The sequence below is a fragment of the Danio rerio genome, chromosome 2, assembly GCF_049306965.1.
Source record: "Danio rerio strain Tuebingen ecotype United States chromosome 2, GRCz12tu, whole genome shotgun sequence".
NCBI classification, from domain to species: domain Eukaryota; kingdom Metazoa; phylum Chordata; class Actinopteri; order Cypriniformes; family Danionidae; genus Danio; species Danio rerio.
The window spans coordinates 56,820,703-56,830,000 of record NC_133177.1 but is presented as its reverse complement, the minus strand read 5'-3'; the positions used below and the strand labels follow the sequence as shown (position 1 = coordinate 56,830,000).

The window sequence follows — 9,298 nt, the reverse complement described above, 5'->3', positions numbered from 1 at the left end:
AACCTACCTACCTATCCATTCATCCATTCATCCATCCATCCATAAACCTACCTACCTACCTATCCATCCATCCATCCATCCATCTATCCATCCATCCATCCATCCATCCATCCATCCATCCATCCATCCATCCATCCATCCATCCATCCATCCATCCATCCATCCATCCATCAACCTACTTACCTATCCATCCATCCATCCATCCATCAACCTACCTACCTACCTATCCATCCATCCATCCATCCATCCATCAACCTACCTACCTACCTATCCATCCATCCATCCATCCATCCATCCATCCATCCATCAACCTACCTACCTACCTATCCATCCATCCATCCATCCATCCATCCATCCATCCATCCATCCATCCATCCATCCATCCATCCATCCACCCACTCATCCATCCATCTATATATAAATGTGAACAAATAAATATCAACAATGTAATCTATGTTTCCAATGTCATCAAAATTATATGCAACAAATTCACAACGTTAAAATGGCAAATATCAAAATAAAAGCTCTCAAGGACACTACAATGACCCGAAGCAACATTTACTTTGATGAGGTTTTTCTATCACTGAAATAAACAGCATTTATTTCCTTATTTCTAAGAAGTCTGGGCATGAACGTGTGGAGAAAAACCCAGTGTTTGGCGTTCAGTGAGACATCAGAGAAAGGAGAGGAAGAGAAAATGAAGGAGGAACGAGGAGAAAGCAGAGATGATGCAAGAATGAGCTAAACGTGTGCAGTCGGAGCTGCTGTGCCGCAGGGAACATCGCAGCTAAAAGACCTGTTCGCCAATAAAAGACACACACACACACACACACACACACACACACACACACACACACACACACACACACACACACACACACACACACACACACACACACACACACACACACACACACACACACACACGCGCGCGCGCGCGCACACAGAGCTGAAATGAGCCGCTGGGGTTTGGAGTGAAAATAGGAAGCAGTGTGTGGACATCATCTGAAGGATGACTTTATAACACACATTCATAACAGTGTTTCACTATACCACCACATATAGAAATGAGAAAGTGCAGTATACAGACGTTTCTACTTAAACATGCATAATAAATACTGCACGACCGCAATTGTTAATGTAGATACTTGTGCGTGAAGTGTTTCTCGCATTAGTTAAAGAAGTGAACGGTATATTTTGTAACAATACAATATGAATTACTATTAGTGAGAATATATCTAATTTATTACACGACTGTCTGGAATAATCGATTATGATTGGTCAGTCGCGACATTTCCAGGTACGTTATTTCCAGATAACAACCACTTAATAACGCAGGCTCACCTGGGAACTGCGAATTACCTTGAGCATCAGTGAATGTACTCACAATTATATACTTATTCACATGTATCTGCTTGTCTGTCAGACCGCCTTTGTGAATGATTAATTTGTTGTTTAGTCTATGCTAGTGTTGCGTGTGTATTGTATTACACTAGATTATGGATTCATATTCGTTATCTGGAGGGTATTTTATTTTGAAAGACGATATAAAGGAAATGGACAATACAAATAATAATTAATAAATTTACTTTTACTGAAATATTTTTCGTTATTTAGCTCTCAAAGTTTTGATGGTGTTCTCTTTACATCCATATGAAAAATAATATAAGCATTTATAAGTGAATATGATCGCGTAGGTGCAAGATGACAGCTGACGTAGTTTCAGGTGCGCATTCACTTTGTGAGATGGTGTCCGACAGACAGGTGAGTTTTTCAGCTCCTCTTAAAAATACTGATATTATTACATACATATGGATGTTTAGATTATTCAGTGTTTTCAATAAGGTTAAATATTGTGTCATGATTGTAAGGGAAACATATTTTGATCAGACTTAAGTGTGGAACGTGTCATAGAAGTTAAGCTTAATGAGCACAATGGCTAATCCAAATTAAATTCTGTATTTGTCTATTTTATTATTTTGTTTATTTATTTTTTTCATTACATATTGTTACGATCACAAGCGATCAAACCACCAGAGGTCGCTGGTAAACACTCACACACACATAGGACTACAAATCTGCTTCTAAATGGACTACATATTCAGTCATGCCACACACACCTACTCCAAGTCCCCGCTGATTAGACTCCCACAGCTGATGCTGCTTCTAGACTGATTACTGCACAGCACAGAAACACTCACTGTTGCTGAGTCTTGTTTACTGATAGTGACATTACAACGCGTTTTCCTTTGTATGCCTTTGCCGTGTTTTTGATCCTTAGCCTAGCTTATCCTTTTGTCCTTGTTTGCCGCCTGCCTTCTGACCTCCTTGCCTGTTATTCGACTACGATTCTGGATTTTCTGCATTTATCTTTTTGCACCTGAATTGACCTTTGCTTGCCTGACGATTCTAATAAACCTGCACGTGGATCCGAACTTCAGTTGTTTGTGTCACTCCCGTCGTTACACATATACTGTTGGAATTCAGAATTATTAGCCCCCCTGATTTATTAGTCCTCCCGTTTATTTTTTTCTCCAATTTCTGTTTAAACGAGAGATTTTTTTAACACATTTGTAAACATAATAGTTTTAATAACTCTAATCTCTAAACTCTAATTGTCATGACTGTCAGTGACCACCTGAGGGCGCTGTAGTTCAATGGACACTGAGTGAAACTACAGCGCCCAAAAAGACTACATTTCCATACATTCTTTCGTGCACACACCCGGTCTGTCATCTACACTGATTTCAACCACAGCTGTCTCCAATCTCCGTTGATTACCTGGACTACATATTCAGCCATTCCACCTCTGTTTGTGACTGCGTCGTTTGTTGTCAGCTCTGGTATGTTGTTCTTGATCTCGCTCTTGTATCTTGCTTAAGTCTAGTTCGTGTTTAATCTGTTTTAGTTTCTTGTTTTGTTGTTTGTATGTTATTTTGTTACTTTGCACTTTGGATTTTGTTCACTGTTACCGCACTATTTAATATTAAATCTGCATTTGGATCCACACCCTTTTTGTTCCTGTTTTTGTTCTGTTTTTATCACGCTTAATGTGACACTAATAATCTCTAATCACTGATTTATTTTATCTTTTCCATTATGACAGTAAATAATACTGGACTGGATATTTTTTCAAGACACTTCTATACAGCTTAAAGTGACATTTAAAAGCTTAACTGGGTTAATTAGGCAGGTTAGGTTAATTAGGCAAGTTATTGTATACCGATAGTTTATTCTGTAGACAATCGAATAATTTTGACCCTAAAATGGTGTTTATAAAATTAAAATCTGCTTTTATTCTAGCCAAAATAAAACAAATAAGATTTTTTCCAGAAGAAAAAAACATTATCAGGCATACTGTGAAAATGTCATTGCTCTGTTAAGCATAATTTGGGAAATATTTAAAAAAAGATGAAAAAATCAAAAGGTAGGGGGGGATTTTGGGGCTAATAATTCTGACTTCAACTGTATGTTATCACATGTACCATGCATGTGTTAGTTTAAAGTGCGAATATCCTAAATCGTAACACTTCTTAATGCAAATAAAACAAGACTACTCGACTAGTTACATCCACTTCACAGCAGGGCAACTTGCATTATATTCGAATAATTCAATGGCTCGGAGCCAATTATTCTGCTTATCCTATGGTGACCGGACCTAAAGCTACTTTTCAGATGTTTGCCCTTAAACTGTTTCCTTACAGTTTTGGTTTGACGTTTTACTTTTGACTGTAGTAGCTGTGAAACAACCAAAATCATTCAGCGTAGTGATATGGACCTGCAATATGATTGAAACCTGCCGAACTACTTTATCTGTGCATTTATATGAAAATAACACACGCTTTAGAATGCACATCAGCCAATCCGAATCAAGCATCCAACAGCCCTGTTATAACCACAGGAGTGACATTAGCCCCTTTCACACAGTGATACCGGTAAATATCTGGAAAATTTCCGGAAAGACTTTACCGGTATATTTAAAAAAGCGCTGTTCACACAGGCGAGGACGTTACAGAAATTTTCCGGAAAAGAGCATTCACACATCCATTCTAAAATACCGGTAAATTCTGACATCATTCACCACAAATGAGCTTTAAACGGCTGCGCTTGTATTTGTAAACATTTGACTAAATTACAAACTCTGTGGATGATCAATATTGTGAACAACTTTCGCAGGATCACTTTCGCATGTCGAGATGTTCATAATATGTGCGTGTGCAGGCGCTCACAGGCTGTTTCAAAGGCACACGCAAAGCTTGAAGGTAAACAAACAACGGCTTATCATAAGCATGTCATCGATGATTATTTACACATTTGGCATAAAGAAGAACATATAAACGTGATCTGACTAACTTCTAGCAGCTAAATGTGTCTGGAAAAATATTCAAAGGTTTTTATTCTCACAAACCGCGCGGACGTAAATGCGTCTGACTGTTGTGATTGGCTAAAGCAGACGTCTCACGTCAGCACGTTCTAGACGTGCACGCGCTTATTACGGAAATCTTACTTCTGCATTCACACAGCGCAGCATTCCGGCAAATTGCCGGTAATCTTACAACTTCTCTTTCCGGAAAATAGCCAGAACAAATTTACCGGTATTTTCAAAAAGGACCTGTTCACACATACAAGCTTTCTGTTCACACATACAAAAGGTCTGTATGTGTGAAAGGGGCTATTGACAACAGAGTTTGGATCCACATGCAGGTTTATTGAGGATGTCAGCCATGCAATGGTCAACACATGTGCAAACAGATGTATGAAGGCAATCAAGAAACGTGGTCAAAGTAACAGGCGATAGGTCCAAAGGCAGGAGGCAGAAAGGGATAAGGGTATACAAACGGCAAAAACAAGACACGGGAAATGCGTTGTAATGTCACAGAATGTAAACAAGACTCTGCGACTGGAGCGTGTGTGCTGCTCAGGGCCAACGCGTCCATATAAAATAGTGAGGGTAGCAAACGCACATCCAAACGGGCATCCTGCGACATCCCCCCTGGTCCTCACTTTCATCCGTGAAATAAGCCCCCCGCCCCCCGGTCCACACTTGCATCCGCAACATCACCCCTCTGCCCCCCAGTCCTCACTTTCATCCGCGACATCCCACCCCCCCATTCCTCACTTCATAAACCGGTCACTTTGACTTTCGGGTTGAGGGCAGCGTGATAGTCCTTTTTTTGTCTAGAGCGGCAGTTCAGCTTGCTCTGGCCTTGGTGGTGCTTAAATAGTGTGTGTAATCAGTCCTCAACAATCCTCCGGGGGTGTGTGTGCAATCTGTCAGGATGAGGAACATGTGCGTGTGAGCGGAGTGCATGTATGGAGATGTAGTCCATAAAATGGCGGATTTGTAGTCCGTAAGCTGTTCGTGAATTTCAGTGATCTAAGGAGGTAAGATCGCTGGTAAACGTGGCACCTGTAGTATAACAACAACAAAAAAAAACATTTTAAAAAGTTGTTCATAGAATTATGGGTGTAATCTCTGCTCCTGGATTCAGACGCAGGCCTCGTGACTCCAAAATACACTCTCAGCAAATCTGATGATGGAAAAACAAAATGCTGAAAGTGACTGACAGCGGGTCTTGTGATTGCTAAACTGTGTTTTGTGGATCCTGCAGGCCCGAGGCAGAGACACACACACACACACACACACACACACACACACATACACACACACACACACATCTCACCATCTCTCAGGACACTTATTTCACTGATACCTGTCAGCGAGTGGGACACTTTCTGTATGCTCCTCCATAAAAATATCGCTTACGGCGCACTTAAATAATATCTACAGGATCCGCACACACACACACACACACACACACACACACACACACACACACATATATATATATATATAGTGTATATGTGGACAGTGCTTTGCTCAGTATGTAATCTCTGCCTGCCTCAGACTGACAGAAAACTCACCGCAGATCAAATAAATGCCTTTATTAATAAATCAGGAGGCATTAGAGTCTGTCAAGCGGCGTTTGATGATGACAGAGCGGCGGACAGAGACTCCAGCAAAATATTACATTCAGCAGAGCTCGGACACTTTTCCTGAAAATGTCTGACTGTGACATCAGATGCTACGAGACGATGTAGACCAGGCCGAAATATGGGTTAACAAGCTCGACTTTTAATGCGACAGTAAAGATATTTGTAAACATTACAAAGTGTTCAGTTTCAAGTACATGAGTTTTGCTTGATGCTTAAACATAAAGATCAAGCATTAAGATCAAATATGAGGGCACACAATGATGCTTTGAAAAACTGGAATAAATAACATTTTAAAAATATATTCATACAGAAAATGCTTATTTTAAATCACAATAATATCTCAAAGTATTACTATTTTACTGTAGTTTTCCATAAATAAATAAATACACATTACATCGTGAAAGGGGTGCTTTTTTTCTAAAAAAGTGGACCTTATGAGGTTTAAATGCTGCATTTTAGTGACACTTTAAGCACCATTGTTGCTGGATTAGCTTGTTGAATGTTGATCATAACCACTTTCAAGATTTAGAATAAAGAAATACAAAAAAATACTTATTTATAAATACTAATTCATTAGATTACATGTCACTAGAAAGAAAATTGGTATTTTTTAAAGATTAAATGAAAAACAAAACACAAACTTTAACTTATTTGCATTTGTTAGGCAAATAAAAAACTGGCCAGCACAATCAGAATCGGGCCATTTGAATGACAAAAATTTAAACATAATAATAATAATAATAATAATACATTTTTATTTAGTAATAATAATCATTAATTTTCCTTCAGCTTAGTCCCTTTATTTATAAGAAGTCGCCATAGTGGAATGAACCACCAACTCTTCAGGCAAATGTTTTACGCAGCGGAGGCCCTTCCAGCTGCAACCCAGTACTGGGATAATAATAATAATAATAATAATAATAATAATAATAATAATAATAATAATAATAATAATAATTATTATTATTATTATTATTATTATTATTATTATTATTATTATTATAGGCGCCAAGGTGGCAAAAAAGGTCACTGGTTCGAGTCCCAGATGGGTCAGTTGACATTTCTGTGTGGAGTTTGTTCCCCCTGTGTTGGCGTGTCTTTCTCCGGGTGCTCCGGTTTCCCCCACAGTCCAACAACATGTGCTATAGGAGAACTGAATAAACTAAATTGGCCATAGTGTATGTGTGTAAATGAGTGTGTATGGGTGTTTCCCAGTACTGGGTTGCAGCTGGGAGGGCATGCGTTGTGTTAAACACATGCTGGATAAGTTGGTGGTTCGATTCGTTGTGGCGACCCCTGATGCATAAAGGGTCTAAGCCGAAGGAAAATGAATGAATGAACATTATTGATAATAATAAAAATAAAAATAATAATAATAATAATAATAATAATAATAATAATAAGAAGAAGAAGAAGAAGAAGAAGAAGAAGAATTTTTGTATAACAACCATAGCCTAATTAGTATTAAAATTAACTTTAATATGTGCCGCTTTTTGGTGCTTCACACCTTTTTTAGTCAGTTTTTGTTTGAAGTATAAACTCTAAAAAAAGTATAAAAGTTACTTGTAAAATGTTTTCGCTATTTAACAACAATACAGTACATCAGTGGTTAAAGTTGACTTTATGTTCATTAGATTGTATGTTTATCGTAGTTTTCTTGCCTGCTTGGATGTTGGACTCATGAAAAATAATAGTTTAGATTGGTCAAAACTGATTAGCTAAAGTCACCACAGCCGACAAAGGATTCCGCTTGGTCTTAAATGACTGTATGTATATATATATATATATATATATATATATATATATATATATATATATATATATATATATATATATATATATATATATATATATATATACACATGTATGTACAAATTATACAAATTCACATACAATTAAAGTTTCACAGGAGGGCTACTAATTTTGTAGTAACTATAATAACGATATATATTTTAAAATTATGCTTTAAAAAAAATCTATCTTGCGTCACATGAGTAAATTAAAGTAAGTTAAAACATATTCAAATAAACTACTTCACATTATAATTTAGGGACACCCTTGAAAACAAGATGATTCATCTCAAGGGGCTATACCATTCAATAAATAAATTCCAATAATTACACCTCAATCTCTCATTACATTTTTGATAAATGCAGTTATTGGTACTTTATAAATGTGTATTATATAAATGAAATATATGATTTTTCCTCCAAATGAACAAAAATACATTTGAAAATCTGCAGTAACTTTAACCAGTGCCATTTGTAATGTGTATTATTCTTTGATTAAAGACACTGTGTGTAATATTCACCACTAGAGGGTGCATATTCTTAACAAACAAATGTAAAATTAGCTGAATCAACACAGTTCTCCAGTTTATATTTAAAAGGGGGGGGGGGGCATTGTTTTACGTTCAATCCACTTACAATTGTGTAAACAGTTAATTTAACTTAATGGATTCGTGTTGGGACAACATGAAAGAAACTGTGCAAAACCCAGCATTTTTTTACAGTGTATATTCAGCTCTTACAGTCACGAAGAAACCATGCACTGCAAAACAACAGCATCCGCAGCAGCGCTGAGCTCCTGCAGGAATACATGAGCTGCCCTTTTCACCCTAATCTGAAGAGACAGCAGGAGCGGGACACTCAGAAGCGGGACGGTCCGTCCGGCAGGTGAACACTACAAATCCGCAGAGCAGCGTGATTTCAGACTTTAAAGTCTTTTTTAAGTCTGTTGTTCTCGACTGAGACAAGAGTAAACCTGCTCTTGACCCAGAAATCAAACCGGCTCCTGTGTGCTTGTGTGAAGACAATGACTGAGAAAGAAAAAGACAAAACAAACCTGTAATCTTCTGCACACACACACACACACACACACACGCAGTACTGTGCAAAATCCTAGGCCCCAGTTACATTTGTTGTTTTAGTGAGTAAGTAATGTGTATTTATATAGCTCATTTATTGTGTATGGCCATACACACCCAAATGCTTCACAATCATGAGAGGGGTCTCTTCTCACCACCACCAGTGTGTGGCATCCACTTGGATGATGCAACGGCAGCCACAGGACAATGGTCAATAGTGAAAGACAGCGAGAGACAGCAATAAAGCCAATTCGATGGATGGGGATGAATGGGATGCCGTGATGGGAATTTTGCCAGAACACTGGGGTTACACGCTACTCTTTACAAGAAATGCCATCGAATTTTTAAAAACCACAGAGAGTCGGGACCTCAGCTTAATGTCTTCCAAAAGATGGCACTGACAGTATAGCATTCCTTTCACTTTACTGGGGCATT

The 9,298-nt window shown here is 38.0% G+C and overlaps 1 protein-coding gene and 1 long non-coding RNA gene across 3 annotated transcripts in view; both read right to left on the bottom strand.

The window, feature by feature from the left end:
* The window catches only part of LOC141378996 (CUGBP Elav-like family member 5), a 253,784-nt gene that overhangs the window by 88,349 nt on the left and 156,137 nt on the right, over positions 1–9,298 (bottom strand). The window lies entirely within an intron of this gene.
* On the bottom strand, positions 1,610–5,680 carry LOC141379033 (uncharacterized). Its single transcript, XR_012394957.1, has 3 exons — positions 4,681–5,680; positions 2,004–3,916; positions 1,610–1,939 (listed from the first exon to the last, which is right to left on the bottom strand). It is a non-coding gene; the product is annotated as an uncharacterized lncRNA (long non-coding RNA).